General features: G+C 44.0%; 1 protein-coding gene across 13 annotated transcripts in view; it reads left to right on the forward strand.

The window, feature by feature from the left end:
- Positions 1 to 20848, forward strand: part of MYO9A (myosin IXA) — a 175394-nt gene that overhangs the window by 2494 nt on the left and 152052 nt on the right. Inside the window, exon 2 of one of the 13 annotated variants that reach the window (XM_032123312.1) lies at positions 5096 to 5213. The exons of the other annotated variants lie outside the window; for them this stretch is intronic. The gene's annotated coding sequence lies outside the window, so the exon portion shown is untranslated. The remainder of the gene's footprint in view (positions 1 to 5095; positions 5214 to 20848) is intronic. 13 annotated transcript variants of the gene reach the window in all.

Here is a 20848-nt window from a genome sequence, read left to right on the forward strand (position 1 = left end):
GCCCGCAAGTCAACAGGGGGAGTACTGGGAGCACAGGGACAGGGCTGGTCCCTCCACTGGTTTTGCAGCTTGGCACCACTGAGCTGACAAGGAAGACCAGGATTCACCATCACAGCCTTGGGACCACGTGTGTCCTGTAGTCCTGGAGCTTAAATACCTCGAGTCTAGGGAAACCGGGAGCAAACTTCCAGTGTCTGAAGGGGGTGTACAAGGAAGCTGGAGAGGGACTCTTCATCAGGAACTGTAGTGCCAGGACCGGGGGGAATGGCTTCCCACTGCCAGAGAGCAGGGTTAGATGGGATATTGAGAAGAAATGGTTGGCTGAGAGGGTGCTGAGGCCCTGGCACAGGGTGCCCAGAGCAGCTGTGGCTGCCTTATCCCTGGAAGTGTTCCAGGCCAGGTTGGATGGGGCTTGGAGCAGCCTGGGATAGTGGAAGGTGTCCCTGCCCATGGCAGGATTGGAACAAGATCAGCTTTTAAGGTCCCGTCTAGCCCAAACCAGTCTGGGATTCTGTCATTCAAGCATGACCGGAGAGTTTCTAAAGTCATTCAGGGTAGTTGGTTTTGGTGAGTGTAGTGCGGCTGTTTTCTGCCCAATTCTAGTTCTCCCTCTAAACCGTGCAACTTTTGAACTCAATTCCTTTAAAAGTACATTTATGAGGGAGCAAACAAGGTCGTTGAACCACTGGAAGCATCTTAGCCGGTCAAACTTGATTTCAGAAATTCCTGCATCCTCTTGGTTTGTAAATAAAAGGGAATTTGTGTTCCCGCTTGCACGTGAAACAGCGGGGTTGAAGGCATGTTTGTTGTGTCGTTGATGAAACTCCCAGCCTGGTCCTGGACTCTGGCTCCCTGGGACAGGCTGGGTGCAGGTTTCAGCTTTGGAACGTGGTGATTTTTTTGTATTGAGGTTTAAAAGAGCATCTGAATTTCTCAGGCTTTGTCCTGCATGCCAGTGTTTGCTTCACTTCCTCTTGAGTGAACGGGATTTCTCCCCTCTCAACAAAGTAAACATGAGCATAAATATTTAAAGGATCACGGCTCAAGTTTGCAAATTGGAGACTTTCTCTAGCATTCCTTTGGACAGAAGCAGTAGCATCGGAGGTTTGGGATGTGTCTGGGTGCTTCCCTGCTCTGGGGAGAAGCTTGGTAATTCTTTGGGCTTCATGCTGCAAGAATACTCTGCCATGTTTTCAGGTTAGATGGCTGGAATTATCACAAAGCTTGGGTTTCTTATGGAATTTTAAGGACAAAATTCTTATGGAATTTTAAGGACAACTGCTGATGGGATGTCTATGGATCATTGGAATTGAGATTGGTTTTTGTGGAATTTTATTTTTCTTTTACACAGGCCCAATTTTTCTGTAAGTTCTGGGTATACGTGTGAGGGCACAGGTGTTCAGAGTTGAGACTATAGAAACCAAACATGTGATACTCTTGCCAGATAATGGATGAAAACAGGAAATAGGAATAATCCTTGTTTTCTTCGAGTGACTCTTTAATATTAAATCTTGTGCTGTATTTGACAGGTTGAACACCATGGTGACATGTACGTCTCGCTCCTGTGATTGTGTCGATGTCTTAACCTCTATGTCTTGGAATTAAACTTTTAAAAGTGGACCTCAACAAACCACTTGACCTCAGAAAATATGAAAATTCAGGAGGGAAGGCTATTGAACAGGGATTTTTAGAGTTGATCTAATTTTTGTGTCTGTTTTTAAACCATTATTAAGAGTTAGAGTTGTTCTGTCTGTGAGGAGGAATCTGTGGATCGCTTTTTCACAGGTACCTGTGGAAAAATCTTACAGGTGAGGTGAGAGTTCCATGTCTTTGCCACAAATGCTTTTTATTCCTAACAAAAGCCCCATGATCTCAATGCTACCTCTGATGGAGGAATGTAGGCTCGCCTGGCTCAGAAGGGAACGCAAGAGGTCACTTGGTCCAAAATCCTGCTGCCAGCAGGATCGTCTGCAAAGCCACATTGGGTTCCTCGTGGCTTTAGGTGTCTCATGTTGGTCGTTTTCTACCTGTGGGCTGCAGGAGGAAAAGCGAAAGGAAGTGGTTTGAGCTGCATTGGGTGGGAAGTGTCCGCGGAGAATGAGATTATCTGTGATCTACTGCTTGCAGAGCACAGTGATCTTCACCTTGCAGCCTGTTAAACTGCTGCCTTTCCATGAGTTTACTGTCCTACTGCCTTTCCATGAGTTCATTAAGCTGCTCACAGGCTCCAGTTGAAAGAGGATCTGGCCTGGCTGAAGTCAGTCTTGGGAGGGGAACAGGGATAGTCCGGGTCCATTTGCTGATAATCAGCATGAAGCTGGCAAGCAGCTCCACAGCGTTTTGGTGGAAACTCCTCAGAGTTTTTCTAGGCAAAACGAAATAAATAAATACCTGTGATTTAAGGATTATTGTTACTCTTGTGATTACTTTCTGCTGTTACGTCTTGCATTGCAGTTTCTCATTAGGCACGGATGGGCATCCCTTTGGAGAGGGATGAGACATGTCTTTATGCAGCATTGTCATATGCCTTTGGCTGTTCACACTGTGCCAGACTGTGGTGAGACAAAGCCATGGGTCATAGTTTTGGGCTCTGTTGGTGTTTTTTTGTCAGCCCTTCTTTAGAGTTTTGCTAAGAGCCTCATGAAGGGACAGAGCGAGGTCTTCAGCCAGGCAGATTTTTTGCCAAGGGAGATGGGGCTCAGGAGTGGAAAGGCCATGGTGCACTGAGGATGCTCGGGGTAGGACAGCAGTGAGCCTGGGTCGATGCCATCATGGAAAACAAAGAAGATAGGAGCTACAGGGGCTGCTGAGGCAGCCAGTTATCCTGGGCAGACATACAGCGTGTCCAGGTTTGGGTATAGATACTTGTGCTGTCTCTGCATTAAGCACCCAGATTCAAGCTTGAAGTTTGCTTGGACCCTTTGAGATCCATCACTCCATCCTCCCAAGGAATATTGATATTCCTTAGTTGGATCCTCTCTCTGTTGATGTGAGATCATCACGGGGGGAGCTCAGCCAGCTGTGTCTCATCCAAGCTCTCGTCTCGCACACCTACAGAGTTATGTTGCTTTTTTTGCAGCTACATGCCTGACTTAAAACAAGATGCAGGCATAGCTCTGCTGTGCTCTCTTGTCATCTCTCTGTTGGGTTCTAGTGTGCCTTTAAAGATCTATTCCAGGTCATGGAGGAAATTTGTGAAATCCTTGTTGGTGTTAAGGGCCCTAGGGATAGGCTGGTTTTATGTGTAGGTGATCCCCTTTGAGGGGAGGGCTGGACTGGACCCTTTCAACCCTGGTAGTTTTGGTGGTTCCAACTGTCTGCTCAGCTTCTCTTGGAAAAATCATCTTGGTTTCCATTCCTGTGACTCGTAGGAGTTACTGCAAATCCCTGTTAGGAGCAGTGGGGAGCGGAGCAGGGGACTGTCCTGCTTGGATGCTGCATGAAGTAGTAAAGGAAAAATATAGTTTAAAATAAACAAATGCCTTGGTTACCCCCTTTAAATGTAAAAATAGCCAAAATATGTGGGTTTCAATATAATTTTTGAGTCTTATTTGCTGGTCTCTTCACCTTGAATCACTTCTGGCATCCCCCAGATGACCCTGAATCCTAGAGTTACTCTTCGGATGCCCGTTCCAGGTCTTGGCTTTTATCCATCATGCACAGATAATCTGACAGTCTTTGGACTGTCTTCTAGTTCTTGAAAAGCATGACCTTTAAAAAGGTTGAGGATCCTGGATATGCTGTATCATGGATGAGCATTGATGGAAGAGGAGTGTTTAATCCAGATAGATCCATCTTTGGAAAACCTGAGCTTTAAAACCAGCCCAGACTACGAATGTTTTTGATAAACCGCCAAGAATTCTTTTATTGTATTCAGCATCTACGTGGTTGGTTTTGAGGGATGAACTTAAAACAAGTTAACTGAAAATATTTACTTTAGTAGACTTCCGTAACTCTACTGTCTTTTCATACTTCACGTAAATACGAAGACCAAAATAAAAATTCTCCTAAATGTTGCCATTTAAACTTTTATGGCACTTGTCTATGAACTGTTAGGTTGGTTTGTGCTTGTTGGGTGCACAGGACAGCTCCCCAGGGAGGAATTAGTAAATGATTTAATTGTTAAGGAATGTGGTCCCATTAGGCAAAAAAAAAAAAAAAAAAGGACCGCAGTGGATCGTTAGAAACGTTGTGCTAGATGAAAACAATGCTGAGCAATTTGTAACGATTTTTTTGAAATAAATGGGTTTTTTGGAAGAGCGAGGTTATGTGGGTAAATACCCCTTCTGGGGGTTTCTTCGTGTGCAGGAGAGCCGGTCTCTGCTCCTTAATCCACCAATTGCTTCGTAAACGGGGCATCGTTATGTGGAATTTGTTGCTGCTGGTGGTGGCAAGGATGGCTGAACCACTCCAGCTCAACAAAGGGATTTGGAGAGGTGCTTAAAAGCAGAGCCACTGTTTCTTTTGCTTCTTTTCATCCGAAAATAAAGAACCAGCCCTGCTGCCAAGGGATGCGGCGGCCCAGGCGCCTCCCTTGGGATTCAGGCCCCGTGTTTGCGGAGCGCAGCGAAGCGTCTGGCTGAGCAAGGAGGGCACACTCTGGGTTTCCTGCTTCCCAGCCAGACTGTGGCACAAATAACCTGCACAGGCAGGCGCCGGCGCTCCCTGTCAGGAGAGCTGGGGCGGCCATCGGCGCAGATAATCTTATCCGGAGGCGCTTCACCGTGCCTGGCAGGTAGGCAAGGAGATAGGAGGACAATGCGGAGCAGAGGTCAGGTTTGAGGTGCCTGCAGCAGATAATGAGGAATCTTAAGAGTTTTCCTCAGCTATGAAGAGAATGAACTTTACCAAAAGCAACTGAGGAGTCTGCAGGGAGGATTGGATAAACCCACAAATCCTTTTGCTGCTCGCTGCTTAACCTTGCTCGACTCCAGGGGTTGCCAAGTGCACCTTGACTTGTCAGAGCACTTGTTTCAAAGCATAGTTCCTTTCTCCAAATGCATCTCTGATCTCACTGCAATCCACAGGGATTTGATTAAGGAATTTATTAGCATTGATAAACATTAGCAGCAATATTTCTTCTTCTATCTTTAAGGAATAACTTGCCAAGAAAGATGACATGGCTGCTGTTGCCTGTTCCTTGCCCCACCAATTTTGTGGAAAAGACATGGACTTGTGTATTGTTCCAGGCTCCAGTCTCTTTGTAATTCCAGGTGGGAGCTGCTGCCTTCCAATGTTTTGTTTCTGAGTTCAGCTGTCCTGTGCTGTGTTTCTTCATTTATGTGATTGAAATACCCCTTCAGAGCGATTGCCATTCATCTGGGGTGAACAATACAATAAATATGAGGAGAAAAATATATTGAAAAAAAAAGCACTTTCAGCACATAGAGTAAGGAGAAAAAATGAGCACAAAGGTCCATGTCTGAGGGACTGAGAATTCATTCTCCCACCTAAAAGTCTTTGCTGAAACAAGGGAAAAAAAATCTCTGCCTGAGTATTTTCCTGTTCCCACAGAGGGAAGGTGTGAATCTCACCCAGCGTTTGCTGGCTGGGTTTTAGCAACATCAGGAGTTTCCTCCTGTGTTTTTTCTCTGCAGCTCAGCTGCTTGAAGGCTGCTTTCATTTTTGTTGTGTCGGGGAAGATGTGAAACCTGAGGAGCAAAAGCTAAATGAGATGTTTTATGCGGTTGTTGCAGTCTAAGGAGTGGCCCTGCATGAAACTTTTTCAATTGCACGTAAAACTCGTTTAAAAACTCAGTCTGAAAGTAGCTCAGTCTGATATTCGTGGTTCAGACTGCGTGGTGGGGACGTGGTGATCTTCGGTCTTGTGTTGAGTCTATTTTTAATAAAAGTGGAATCCTCAAGAGAATATCTCAGAAAAATAATTGGAAATTAAAACCTATAGACATGGATTTACAATGGTTTGGGTGCAGTTTTTTGTGTATTTTGAAGGTCTTTTCTCTGAGCATGGACTACCCTCTGCACTGAGAAAGGTGTTGGGGTTTTTTTCTCTTCTTGTAGGACTGGATCAACTTTCTTTTCTGTTTTGGGAGCATTAATCTACATACTTTCCTTTCAGGTATGCTCTTCAGGGGCTGCAAGGGGACAGGTATTCAAAAAACTTGAACAATTTTCCTTAGGTGAAGGATCATTACAGGTTCAGGTGCTGCCATTATTAGCGAGACTCCCGCCAGCTGCAGTTTAATTTTCTAAATGTCTAAACGTTGAAATTCCGGATTGTTACACAAGTATGTGTGTTGGTGTGCTTTGGGAGGCTGGAACTCTGGACTGCTGGGATAATTCAATTACCTAATGGCATTGATGGATTTGAAGAGAATGTCAGTCTGGGAAATTAATCACCAAGATCATAAATTCAGCCTGTTTGGTTTCTAATGTAATGCGGCTCCATGTAATGTGGGGTGCAAAATGACTGTAAAAGCTGCGAAGTCAAGTGGGAAAATTGAGTGGAAAATAGTGAGTTAGGAGACCTTGAGATGCTTCTCCTGGTGGGCATCTTCTTCAGGAGCAGCCCGCTGAGATGGGTGTCCTTGGAACCTTGGGGATGGGAGAAGCAACAGTGGATGGAAGAAAACAAAGCCCGAAACTCCGGTTTAGTTTTGGATTGTGCTAGCTGGAGTATCATCCTTTAGGGAAGACTGAGACAGAAGCTGCTGGGCTGGCACTGAGGACCTGGGTTAGGCCATATTAGACCTGAGACCATCCCATGTTTTTTTGCCGGTATTGCTGGGATCTTCTGCTTCATCCTGCAATTCCTGGTGCTCAGCAGCTCTGAAATGTGGACCTGAACTGGGTTTGGGGGGGGTTGTTTTGGCTTTAGGGGTTTTTTTGGTGCTGTTGTGGTGGGGTTTTTTGTTGCTTCCTTTTTTTCCCCTAAATGCCTAAAAATACCCCCAGCTCCAGTCACCTGGTAGGAATCACCACCTTCTGTAGTAGGGAAGTAAAATCTCTGTGGTGGCATTTGCTCTTTGATAAGAAATTTTTTTAATGCATTTCCTTTCCTCATTCTCAACGTGCCTTTTAATTCCTCAAGAAACAAGGTGTGGGGCCTTCTGGTGCCTTAGTGGAGATCGGAATCCTCTGTGTTTGGTGCATGTATTGAGATCCCCAGGGGAAGTCTTGGACGGGTGAATTTGGGGTGGGCAGCTGTGCAACTCTGCGTTCTTTTGAGGAAAACAAGTATTTTGCTCATGTTACAAAGTACTGCTGAGGGATTCAGGTGAAATTTTGGGTTACCTGCTTCATTCACCGTAATGTGCTGAAAAATTATCAATACACATTTGATCATGCCTTTTTTTTTTTTTTTTTTCCAATTTTTAAACCTTTTGTTGTCCTAAAGCTGTTGATTTCTGGGCAAAAACAATACAAGGCAGTTGCTGTGGTCTGCAGGGTGGGGCTCAGAAAGGTCTTGTTGCTGATTCCCTTCGCTGGGAAGGGCTAATTATAGAGACAAACTGGGGAAGGAAGAGAACGGGGTCAATTAGAGCATCCAGCACAGTTTCCTTTAAATTAGAGGTTGGGCTGGAGAGATAAAAAAAACCAAACCCCAACGTTAAAGAGGCACAGAATGAGACTTGAAATGCTCTGGTGCACAGTGAGCTCGGCAGCTACAGCAGATGTCCTGCAGTTTCAATTTTAAGTAAAGAACATGTTGAATTAGGAGTTTTATTGCCAGAATTGCCAAATTGAGCTGAAAAGACAGAGGAGATGTTGCTACTGCTTTTATTCTTTAATATGCTTTTGGCTTGCAGTAGGTTGAGGTAGTGAATGAAACAAAGAAATACCTTGTCCCCATCGTTGAGTAAAATGGATTTTGTGGGAAAAAGGAATTAATTTTAAGTCTTTAATGCACAGAATGTTATGTTTTCATAAAAAGACTACCTGTACCTGTACCGTTTGTACACGTAACATGGATCAGTTTTGTACGTGTTTTATCCCCTGTTGAAGAGGCCACTAGGGCTAAACTTCTTTTTCTTGGAGCTGTCTCATGGGTTTGAAAGTTTTTTCCCTGGATTTATGTATAAGATAACTCGGATTAGAGGACACAGTATTTGAAGATATGCTGCAGACACAGTACGAGCTCTGGGCTCAGAGCTCTGCAGGTGTGGAAAGCAATAAACCCCAATGCCAACTGGAATTTGTGGAAGTCAGTAAAAAACCAGAAAAGCTTTTATGGTGCTCTTCCCAAATGATCCTCTCAGTCCATTAACACCCTCCTGCCTCAGTTTTTAGGACAAGGCCATGGTTGGCAGACCCTCCCTGTGTCTGCTGGGTATTTTTGCTTCCCCTTTGCCGGACTGCCTGCCTGGCAGCGTGCAATTACTGGGAGTTGCTGTGCACAAAGGGAGATGGCAGAGCAGGGAGAAAAATCCCATAGTTTCATCTGAACGTTTCAATCCAGACTGGCAAGTTCCTTCTGCCGGTGGCGTGACTCATCCCGGGCTTCCTCACTGGAGGCCACTTCTGGCAGGCCATCAAAGGAGCAGCCCGTGCTTCCAGACCGGAGCTGAACCAGGACCTTCCTGGAGCAAGGGCTGTTTTTCTGGTCCTGGGATCTCTCGAAGTACAGAAGGTGGTGAGATGCTCCCAAATCTCAAGGGAATTGGTGATAAATTTGATGAACTCATCCGGAGGGTGAGAAGGGTTTCTTCTTGCTGCTTTGAGCAAGGCACGTGCCTGTCCAGAGGGTCCTGCCCTACTGGGGATGGGCTGGGAAAGGCCCTTTGAGGTCAATGACACAATCAGCAGAACAGTTTGTTCACTTCTGGTTTCTCGGGTAGAGCTGATTTGCAGGGGTTTAGTGTGGCAGTTAGGAAATTCTTCAGCCAGGAAGGAAATTTTTAGTTTTATTTTTCCTGAGGGCATAGGTAGAGGTGCTCCTTGCTCAGGGCTGTGGTGCAGCAGAGACTCCTGCCCTCCTCTCCTTTGTTCTCCTGGTAAAAGTGACAATATAAATGCTTCTCCCTTGGTTTTGGTTCAACCAACTTGGCTCTAAATCTTTGAAAGACCAATTTTGTTTTTCATTTGGAGCAAAGAGTTTGAGCTGCTCCACTAGGAGTTTAGGATTGTGCCATCGGGACCCAGGAGAGCCTGCAGGATGTCACTGGTGGTTTGATGTGAGAATATCCTCATGAGCTATACTCTTATTTTTAGGGATTTTTTTTCCAATTGAAGTGCATTGTCGAATGTTTTGTAGGTTTCTAATATTATTTTATAAATTATTTACAGTGTTAAATAGTATTTTTAGGCTTTTCCTACCTTTTTATTGTATCGCCATGTGCCCAAATTACCGTCCCAGGTCTCTTGTGAAGTTGTGAACACTTCTATTGTTTGAGATGGATGTGTAGGGTCTATCAAGGAGAGATGTAGGTCTTGGCACACCTACAGCCTTGGCTGTGGGATATTCCTCACTGTAGGTGTCATGTAAGGGAGAGAAAAGCTGCAGAGAATATGTAAGGGAAGTATATAATATTTAGAGGCTGTTCCTTTCAAATATGTGGCAGGAGAGTCCTGGAATATCATGAAAAGTGGTGGTTTTCCTATTTTTTTTCATTCCTGAATGGGTTGGAACTGGAGATCAGCATCCTGAGCTGGCAGAGGAGTCAACCTCTTGATAGTGGTCTGGAGTTCCACATGAGGAAGAGCCTCAGAGTATAGATTAAAAACGCAAAGTTAATGCAGTGAGGATCTATTGGGACACAAGAGAAAAGCAACAAAGTCATGTAAAACAGTGACTTTTGCTGCAATGTCCTGGCAGGTTGGGGCAGGGCAAGATTGCCTTTCTCAGATCAGAGGGAAGCTGCTCTGCTGGCTGGGATAAGGGCTTGGAAAAGGGAGCTTTAACTCTTCTCTTTTTCAGGAGGGATTTATCCCCCTCAACTTTTAATTTATACAGTGACATTCTAAATACCAGATTGCTCTGATTCGTCTTTTGTTTCCGTTTCACGTACACATTCCTGTCCTTGCGGTTGTTCTGTGTGTGTGACGGTGTCCGCAGCACGCGGGTGGGGTTATGGTTTTCATATCACCGCCTTGTTCTGCATCTGTCTCCTGCAGTCCCTGCAGTTTTGGAGGGCTGCTACAATACTTACATTTCAGCAATTTTTCTCGTTTTTTCACCTGCTGTCTACGTGTTCACTCTGTGCTTTCCGGAACTCCTTTGCGTTGTGCAACATTTTGCCACAATTTAGGACATTTTAAAACCAAGCTCCCTGCTTTGTTTGGTATTGAAATTTTTATTTCAGATTGTTTCCCGCAGAGCCCTGAGTTGATTTTTTGCCTGTGTCTGATCAGTCAGCACAACTGTTGAGCACGTGAAGCTTCACTGATTGCCGAATTCTGTTTTGCTGCTCGGTTTTTGAGTTAGTCCTTTAGCTGAGAGCACTTAAATGCAAAGTATTGCAATTTGTGATGCGCTCGGTGGATCTCAGCGCTGAGCTGGGTTTATTTCCAATTAAGATTTTTAGATGGTCACCGGTAGGTGGTTTTATGTGAAAGCTGCCTAGACTGGGTACGATGTGCTGAAGGAGGTAATTCTTTGTTAGGTCTGTGGTTTTTAAGAGTCTCATTAAATTTTGCATGGATTCAGGTGTCTGAACATGCTCAGTGCTGCTGCTGCTGTATTTTTTTCCCTCCTCAGCCGAGTCAAGATGTTAGACTCAGCTTTAATTTTCTCTGTTTCCTATGATTCTCAGTTAACCCTCTTTTCAGGAAATCAGTGGCTTCCTGCAGGCTATTTGTAGTTGCTGCTGGCCGACTGAAGCGAGGTGATGTCTGCGCACTGAAATATGATGAAACCCTTGGAAAGATTTGCTTGGAGCTACCAGGATGAGGATTTTTTTGTTTTTTAAGGCATTGTGGAGGTGAAAGCCCATGGCAGCAGCACTTCATTAATCTTATTTACTGGTGTTTGAAGAATATCTGATGTTATTGTCCGTTCCTCCATACGGGAAATCTAATCTCCACTTGAATTAGCCTTTGTAATAAGGCTCCTGCTTGATAAGCGAGTAGACAAATATTGGGGCCTTGCCACCGAGGGCTTTATCCTTCCCTGAGATAAAGCGGTTGTGCTTGAACATAGGTTATTTATGCACGGAAAACAGACTTATCAGCATTCCTGAATTGCCCCTGTTGCAGAGATGGGGCACTCCTGCCCCTAAACAAAGCCGCATTTAGCTCGATGGCTTCTTCCCTAGCCCAGGAATAAAATATTTTCCTGTTTTCCCACGTGACCGGTATTTCTGGCACTGCCTATGGTGTGCATGCAGAAAATGCGTAAAGAATCCGGTGTCTGTGGGCAGATCCCACGTCAGGCCAGGCCTTCCAGCCCCGTGGCTGAAATAAGTGCAGCCTGTTCCCTTGGCGCCTACATGATCTGGCAGCCTGGCAAGGAGGAGCAGGGGGATGGCAAGGGTCAGAAGCAAATTGCTGCCCTTGCAAATAAAACCTCTCGTCCGTCCTGCAATCCTGGAGGGAATCCTGGAGGTCCAGCACTTTCTGCCTTGGAACAGAATGAGTGAGTCAGGCTGCCCCAAGCCTCAAAGCTTCAGTGACGTATGGGGTCGGTGTCAGAAGGTGGCTGGTGTTGGAAAGAGTGAGGATAAAAATTATTTTAAGTTGGGTACTTCTGAAGTGTCTTTATGAGTTTCCAGAGTGTTGGTCGTTATGATGTAGATTTTTTGGCTTTCTGGGTGAAAAAAGTGGAGGGAAAACTGCTTCTGGAGGGGCTCTTGCAGCTGATGGCAGGGAGCACTAGAATAGAGATGGCAGTAGAGTTAGTAGATGCAGGTGGTTTCTCCCTGTCCTTTTACAAAATTCCTGTTGAGGCATTGTGTTATGGGGGAATTCTTTGCAAAATAACACCAGGACACCCCTTGGAGAGCTCCCCTTGGTTCACCTCTTGCAAAGCCAGCCCATGACGTGGCCATGCTCAAGATGAATCTGAAAAAACCCTTTGAAGTTCTTCATCATATTACTGGAGATGAAGTATCTATTCTCACTTCATCCTATTTCTATGTAAACTCATTAACTGACCTTCTCTGCTTTATATTTCTCCTAATTCATATTTTCAATGCCCTAGTGGGCCATTTGGTGGCTTCGATGCTCATCTGATTGAATCATTCTTCGTGTTGGTTTATAATGGTGCTTCCGTTTGCTCTGGTTGTGGTGTGGAATGAAGGGAAACCTCAGGGACATAATGGGGTGTCGAGAGACAGGGGAGGGGGATGGAGGAGGCTGTAGTTGGACAAAATCAGTCCTGATCAGCATTTGCAGTCACGTGGGACATACGAAGTAGTCATCAACTTGTGTAATTTTGGTGGAGACAATTCAAAATTCAATTTGAATGCATCGTAAAGTATCCATATGTTAATTTTGAAAGCTTCTGTGTGTCTGGGTCTTGCTTGGTTTTTCCTCTCATTTGTGCTCCTGTGAATGTTTGCCGGCAGAACTCATGGGACTAAAACTTCCTAACACCTGGTTGGTCTTGGTCCAGTATTTATCTGCCTGGGTCGTTCACCTTAAACCTGAACTGGTGAGCAGAGTCCTTAGGCATGGAGAATATGAATGCTCTCCTTTGGAAATTTCCCCAAGCCTTGATGTCGAATGCTTTGTAGGTGTCTCAGCCTGACAGGATTTCTGGTGGTTGGTGTGATGGACCTCCACTTGACTCATTTGGACAAGTTAACAACTTTTCTACCAGCCTGATCCAAAGTCAGAGTCCCACCATGGTCACGTGCAGCCAGAGTTTTGGCCAGCTGCTCGTGCTCTTGGCACATGAAGTGTGAAAAATACTTGCCATCCCTAGAAAGGTTTTGAGTTGGCTGGTTGTCTCCATGGTAAGCCCACCTCACTTTTGGCTTTCCTCATTCCCAAACATAGAAAGCAGTGACCAGATGATCACAGGGAAGGAGTGTTGGAGGATGTGACCTCCTCTGCAGGAACGTGCTGTTCCTGTTACTTTTTTTGGCTCAATCCAGTGCTTCTCATTTTCTTCTGAAAAACCAGCTGGTTTAACTTCCCGTAGCAACACCACCCAAAAAAACCCTGAACCCGGCAGTAAAGGACAACCTGAAAGGAGATGTCATGGAGGGCTGTGGCAAGGACCTGCTGGGATGCAGTTAATTTATTTATAAAATCAAATTAAAAGCACGTTTGCCACAGCTGCTCGTCAGAGGAGCTGTTTTGATTTATGTTCTTGCATCTTTTGCTTCCGAGATGAGACCCAGCTTTGGCTGAATGATGAGTTCAGGAGAATACGAGCCAAACAGATGCACTTCAGAAAATGAAACTTCAATCTTGGATTTACTTAGCTCATTTCCTGGTGTCATTACCTTATCTGGATGATGAATGTGCCTAGTTGTGGGATCCTACACTGAATACATTTTGAAACGTTTTTTTTTCACGCTCCCTTCTGTGGATCTCATCACGCAGCCGAGTTAATCCATTTCAGGCAGTTTCATTTCCATACCATATGTTGTTCAAGGCGTTCTGGAGGGATAATTATGTGGACATAATTTGCTTTCCTGTGTGATGCCGAGATGTGCTCTGCTTTTCAGGTACAGGCGGAGGCACACGTGTCCTCCGAGAGGCTCTGAGGTGACTTGGGAAGTCGTTGAAGTCTTGATGACTTTCTGAAGGTTCCGTCTCCTGTTGTCTTTTAGAGGAGTCAGGAAGGACGAACACGAGGACAAGGCAATCATGTACTCACTCTGGAATGTTTATTAGACTTACTTAACCCCCCATCCTGCTAGTGGGATGTTTTCCTTAAAGAGCAACCATCATTTCCATAACATTAATTATTGGGAAAGGTAGGAATGTAAATATTGTGGTGAATTTAACAGATTGAGGATCTTTCCTGCTCAAATCCCCCTAGCTAAGTGTTAATGTAAATTCTAAAACTGAATTATGTACTTGGAGAAAGCCCAATCCCTTTCTGGGTTTTTTCCTACCTAACTAATTTTTCCTATCTAACAAACTGTGAAGAACAAACTCAGATGCAGTTGTGAATGGCTGCCAAGGCTTCATTAATTTACCTAAGTTACTGGAGCAATGCACTGAAGTTGGCAAATTTAGCAGCATCTGGATGGTACTAAAAAAGTTGAAACCTTCCTTCTTAAACAAATCTGTTTTACGACTGTCTTTGAGCAAAGTTCATTTCAATTGGTTTGTGTTAGAGGTGAACAGGTTGTCCTTGGACTAAAGATGTGACTGAAATTTGGAGGAAAAAATACTCAGTTGGATTATTTGGTAATTTAGGCTAGGAAATCTCTTCCTTGCACACACTTCCATAGTGTTTGGGTTTTTTTAAACTAAAATTTGTTTTTTTTACTGATGAATGGAGCCAGAATGAATGCAAACCAGAACACCAGTGTATTTTTTAACTTGACAAAACAGTGCAGCAAGAACACCCATTTCCCACACAGGACTTATTTTTACTGCTTTTGTAGAAATTAATGTCCTTTAATATAAATTATGAATTCATGGTCTTAGTAGAGAAGAAATTTTTTGAAAATATGTCTGCTGATAATTGGCGTTGTAAAAGAGATTGGACAATTAAAAAGGGATGGTGTATAATGGATGGTGCCCCTGCCCATGATGGGGTTGGAACGAGATGATCTCTAAGGTCCCTTCCAACCCAAACCATTCTGGGATTCTCTAATCACTGGGAGCAGCTTTATTCCGTCAAATCTGTTGCTGTATTTCACACTGTTGATGCTGAAACCTCTACCTAGTTGATTTCAGGGCTGTAGCTGGGATCTAAGTGATACAGGGATAAAAGTGATAAGGGAGACTTGCAAGGAGGGATGTCAATGGTTGGATGATAAATCATCAAATCCCTTCAGTGGTAGCAGTTTGGAAGATGGAGATGCAGGATGTACTTTCCTCATGGCAACATGAGAACCTGGAGTGACTTTTGATGGGGGGAATCTCAAACCAGCAGGCTATGGAATGTGAGGACAAGGAACTTGGTCTTGTCTTTTACTCTTCATTAAAATAAATAAAATTTTTAAAAAACCCCAAACTTCTATTTCAGAGAAACATGTTTTAATACGGGCAACAACCAAAAGCCCTCACCCATTAAAAAATTACCCTTCAAACCTGATCATCCTTTAAAGGTCAGGGTTAAGGATGTTTGTTTAAGTCAAATTGCTCATGAGTTTTACCACAGACTTCATTGGGAAGGCTCAAGGAAAGTGGAAAATCCCTGAGGCTCAGGTGTAAAGTCAGCAAGGACAAGCAGGAGAATGATTAGGTTCCTCTGTGTCTGTCAGACCCCAAGCGCTGACAGCACAAACACATTTATGCCTTTAAATCTCTGGGAAGATTTGGATTGCTTTTTGCCTGCAGCCAGGGTATAGACAAGGATAACAATCCTAGGCTGGTTTTCTGCAGGAAGGGACTTTTGACTGAGGATGAAAGACAGGGTAGAAAACAAGTTTTCTGTCCTGAAAAGTCAGTTAAATCTCAGGTTTCTGGTCTGAATTGTGCTCACAATATAGGTGGACTTGGTGTATTGGGGACAGAATTTTATAGGGAGGTACATGAGGATGGGCCTGTTGTGAACAGAAGGAACTTTTCCTATCATTTTATGTCTCAAAAAACCCCCAAACGAATACAGACACTGTGAAAATATCAGGGATGGTAAAGAAATCAGGTCTGTTTTGGTCCTGTCTGAACAACGAGCAATAACCTGGCATTCATCCAAACCAAGACAAGTCCTCCAAACCCTTCTGCTGAGATCCCTGTGTCATAAATCCCTTTTTAGGGCACTTGGAATTTTTCCTTAGTGTATTTTGAAGTTTACAGGGATGACACACCTGCACATTCTTCCCACCGTGCTCATGCTGGCAGCTAATCCCAGGAGCTCTGGGCACGTCGGACCCACGCTGTGTCTTCCCGTGGCTGATGAGAGCTGAGAGGTGGCATCTGCTCCGGACACTGCGATGGCTGCGGGGCGAAGGGAGAGGGGATGGATTGTTGGATGTCATGGCCCCGGGCACCTGCCTGTTGTGGCAGCGCTGCTGTCCTAATGTTTCTAATTCTGCTGGTGAAATGGAGTGGAAGCAATTCCAAAACCCAATAGGTTGAATATTCTGGGGTTTTTAAATTATTTTATTGCTGAATCTCCTTTTCATTCCCCACCTGTCCCTGTTCCATAATGACCTTACTTTGCCTCCAGTGAGAAAATTGAACTAATTTTGTTGACTTGTCTTTTTAAATACTCGTTATTGGATTTGCCTGACCTCTTTTTCTGCTGTGGAGAGTTGTGCTGGCCCTGTGCCAGTTGAATAATTTGTCGTAATCTGAAAGCGTTTGGTTAAAAGGATTTACTGTCCCCCTCCCCAAACTTCTGCTCTACATGAAACAATTCCCGGGGAACTTTGAGGTGTGTTGGTAGCTGGGGAGATGAATGTTTTGAAATAAATCCTTTGAGTATGAAAAAGATAAGACACATGCACAGGACTAGAAATATTTCACCTGGAGTATTTGCAATGTGGTGAATATGAATTAAAGATTTAATAGCTTGAGAAAAGTAAATTGTGTAATATTTTTAGGCGGGATTTTGGAAGGTGCTTGTGAACTTTAGGGAGAGGTTTGTGATATAACATCGTATTTTAGTGTGACAGAAAAGCATGGGTTCTCTTTTATGATCGATGTTGGATTCTCCTAAACATATTAGAGAAATCCATATATTTTCCAAGTGAAGATGTGCTTGTGGAAAACCACCGAGATCTGAAGATCTGGAGGGCCTGTCATTCCCATCTCAGTTGTCCTTCATGTAAATAAAAGGTGGAAATGAAGCCAGTAGTGTCACCTGAGCCTGTTCCACCAGGATCAGCATCGCGTTTCAGTTTCTCCAGATAACGCACAGCTGACCTTGGCTGTGTCCTGTCCCTTCCCAAGGGTGGCAATGCCGAGTTTAGGAATTGTTTCAAGCTTGTGGAAGCTAATTGCTCATAGTAATTTTTAAAGAGCTTCAAGAAACTTAAGGATTATGTTTATAACCAATTCTTCACTGTGAGTTTGCTCAATGCAGAATTGTCTTTTTCTGTACTGATGGCACAAAAAGTATCTCAAATATACTTAATATTTTTTATTAAGGAAGAGGCTTAAAACCCAAGTGTACTGCAGTTTTTAGAGGGATCTCACCTCCTGTCAGGTGTAATCAATGGTTTTCTGCACTAAGATAGGGACCTCTCTGTGTGTTTTGTGGGAAGGAGGTGCCTCTGCTTTCGCTTGAACATGGAAGGGAAAAATTGGGATGGACAGGTTGGCTCATGGTGAAAAGTAAAAGGTGAGAGGGCCCGATGACTTTCTCTGGGAATAACCCAGCAGCCACAGCTTATACTCCTCCAATAATTATAGCATCACCTCAGACATGTTCAAAGCCAAGGTATCCCATGGGAGGCTTTAGATTTAGAGCAGGTTTTGTAGGAAATGAGCACAGGAGTCGGAAAGGAGATGTTTCCACATTGCACTGGGCACCCCGTTTCGGGATAAGGGCGATTATCCACCGCCTGCAATTAGGGCAAATCCGTCACCGGAGCCGCTTTGGGAGCGGCCGGCGGAAAATGCAGGAACAGATGTTAGAGAAGCACCCTGGCAGACCTGGCTTAGAGGAGCTTCTCTTTCTCCCCGAGATGGTTCAGCTTGGGATGGGGACTTATCTTGGAGCTGTTTAATACTGGGCTGCTGCAATCTGTCATCTAATTTCTTCAGCCGTCTGAGGATGCCTGACCTCTCTCCGTGCTCTATGCTCTGGGGCTGTTTGTTTTCCCTTTGTTTTAATCTTCCCTTTTTGAGGATGGATCAGGTCAGAATTTCTTTTTCATAGCAGTGCTCTATCCTAATGAAATATCATGCCTGCCAATGGAAAAAAATTGAAAATCTCAGCCCCCACATCATACTCTGGATGGAAAAGTAGTCCTAAAGACAAAGGACACATGAGAAAAAGCAAATCCACTGTGCTAGTTTGAATATGTTCAGGTTTAACTTGTGCTCACTGAAGCACTGAAATCATTCCACTGCCAGTCCGGTGAATATTTCGATTTTTGCTGCTTGATCTCCCAAGAAGCCAGATCTTCAGCTTCCAGATGAGATGGGTTGGTTTTTTTTCTGGAGAATATAATGAGATACAGACTGTTATCTCAATCGACTTAATTGCTCCCTTATTGGATAAATGCGGTGATTTATAAAATAATTTTATTTTCCAGAATGTGCTTTTGAATTTTATTTTCTCCACAGACACATTTCTCTGCTCCCCAAGTTTGTGTTGAGCTGTAGCTTGGCTGGGAGAGGTAGAAGCTCTTACCCAAGTGCAGAATGAAATCCTGATCCGAGCTGTGGTGTTGTTCCAGCTTTTGCCCCAAACTGGGAAGATTCAAATGAAATGCAAAGTCTCCATATGTCTTTGTTCCTCAGTGTCATCTTAGTCCTTATTTGTAGGTTCTGTCTGTCCTTATTTGTGTTGGGTGGCTGTAGGGATGTACCTGCTTCCCAGGTTTGGAAATCAGGGATGCTTTCCTCCTAATCCTATCAGTGATGTACAATTAGCACAAGGTGTGGGAACCCCCATAAACAGCTTTAAATAACCCAGAGGCACCATAAAATACATGTTTATTACAGTAAAATGCTGGGTCAGAGCATCTGCTGTAGATCCTCGATTATTTACTGCTTATTTAATTTTAAAAAGGTGAATGATTACATTCCTAATGGATGTATTGTTTCCCTGATGCCGATCATCAAACATCTCTGAATTTCTGCAGCCTCCAGTCAGTGTATCTGATCCATCAGGAAAAGCAATAACCCGAGGACCTTAAGGAGGAACTGAATTTTGCTTGTCCAGGGCTTCAAGTTTTGCTCAGGTGAGACCCCACCTGCAGAGCTGCCTCCAGCATCAGAAGGACCTGGAGCTGCTGGAGAGAGTCCAGAGGAGGCCACGGAGATGCTGCCAGGGCTGGAGCCCCTCTGCTCTGGAGCCAGGCTGGGAGAGCTGGGGGTGCTCCCCTGGAGAGGAGAAGGCTCCAGGGAGAGCTCAGAGCCCCTGGCAGGGCCTGAAGGGGCTCCAGGGGAGGGACTTGGGACAAGGGAAATATTTCAATTAAATACTTCATTAGCTCCTGCTTTTTTTGGTTTGTTTTTTTACTTCTCTGTCTGATACCAATGTTTTAAAAGAACTAGAAAGCCTGTGTTTCAGGTAGCTGCCAAGAACTATTTTTAGTGGAGCTGTCAGCTCTAATTCAAGGGATTTTTCAGTACTTCTTGCATTGTGAGAAGGCTTTTGTTTTTTGGTTTCATGTCCTGATGCTTTCAGAACACTCTTCCTCAAGTTTAAAAGCCGCTCTTGTGTTGTGGCATTTGCCTGACAGTTTAATTTTCAGATAGAATATATTGGTTTGTGGTTGATTTAAATCTAACATCCTATTCCTCCTGTTGCTTGTAAATTATCATGATCTGTGGGCTGAATATTTTTTATAAATATGGCCTTTAGAGGAAAAATACTATTTTTTTTTCTGTGAACTCATTGCTGAAAGTCTTGTTTAAACTATGACTAATCCTGTTTGGTGTTTGTTTTGGTTTTGGGGTTTTTTTGGTTTTTTTTTCCTTTGTAAGGTAACTAGGCAAGATCTGGCAGTACAGTTTTAATATTCTTTTCCCTTTGATCTTCCACAGCACAATTCTGAGTGCTCTAAGATCTATTCCTTGTGCTGTATGGGCTGTGCAGAGAATCTATAGGTTGCTACCAGCCTTAAATCAGTCTCTGGATTGATTCTATTGAATCCTGCTCCTGCATGGACCAGGGGGCAGAAGGGTGCTTTCATGTTGGTGCTACGGGATTTTCAGTAGTTCTGCATTGAAAAGAAACACTAATTTTGGAGTATTTTGAGCTGCTTGGTTTAAAGGAGTGGAAGGTACCTGTATGGTCTGGCTACAGAGATCAAATCCCTAAAATAGATCAATTATTTATAAGTTACTTATATTATTCTGCTAAAATCTGTAGGTTATTAAATATCACTAAGCTGTTTGAGACACTGAATGTGGAGAGGAGACAGATAACAAATGGCCTCACCTCTTACTTAACATGAAACTAAATCCAGTCAGGAGCAGTCTCTTGATTTCCTGACTAGGCTGCAGCTCTTGCTGCTGAGGGCTGACCTCCATTGAGTGCAGAGAAGATGATTCTCTGTGGGGAAATGATTTCATCGCCCATGGAAAACGGGAAGGAGGTGCAAGGACGAGAGGCAGCCGAAGGGTGAAGTTAGTTGAAGGTTGCCTTCATTTCAGGAGGGTTTAAAAGAATGAGGATGGGCTGGAGGGGAAGCTTCGGTTATTTTGTTTGGAAAATCAGACTTGCAGCAGGAGAAACCAGCAGCTGCAGGGGCACATGGCACTGTGAGATTAGGGACTCCCCAAAATAACTTTATTCCTATTCAGATGCTTGAGAAAAGCTGGATTGTAATCTTGCTTAAGAAGTAGGAGATGGAGCTGAAATACTGGAGAATCAGCCTTCGAAACTCTTGTTCGTTAGCAGGTGTGTTCTACCAAAAATGGGAAAAATTGGGATTTGGCTGCTGCCCAGCCAGAGTTAATTTTTATTGTTCATTTTGATCTTGAGTAGTGAATGTCCTATCAGGAGGAAAGTTGGAATCATCTTGGCAGAAGAGAAAGGTCATGGGTTTGTGTTGGTGGGTCACAGGTAATAATTCTTGTGAAATGCAATAAAATTGTGCAGGGAACACTGGAAAATTTTCTTTGAAATGGACTGTTTGCCAAAATGAGTTTTCTGTGAGAAGGCTTTAAAACCATCCCTTCCTCGCTATCCGTCATG

This window comes from Corvus moneduloides, chromosome 13 (genome assembly GCF_009650955.1).
Source record: "Corvus moneduloides isolate bCorMon1 chromosome 13, bCorMon1.pri, whole genome shotgun sequence".
Lineage (NCBI taxonomy): Eukaryota > Metazoa > Chordata > Aves > Passeriformes > Corvidae > Corvus > Corvus moneduloides.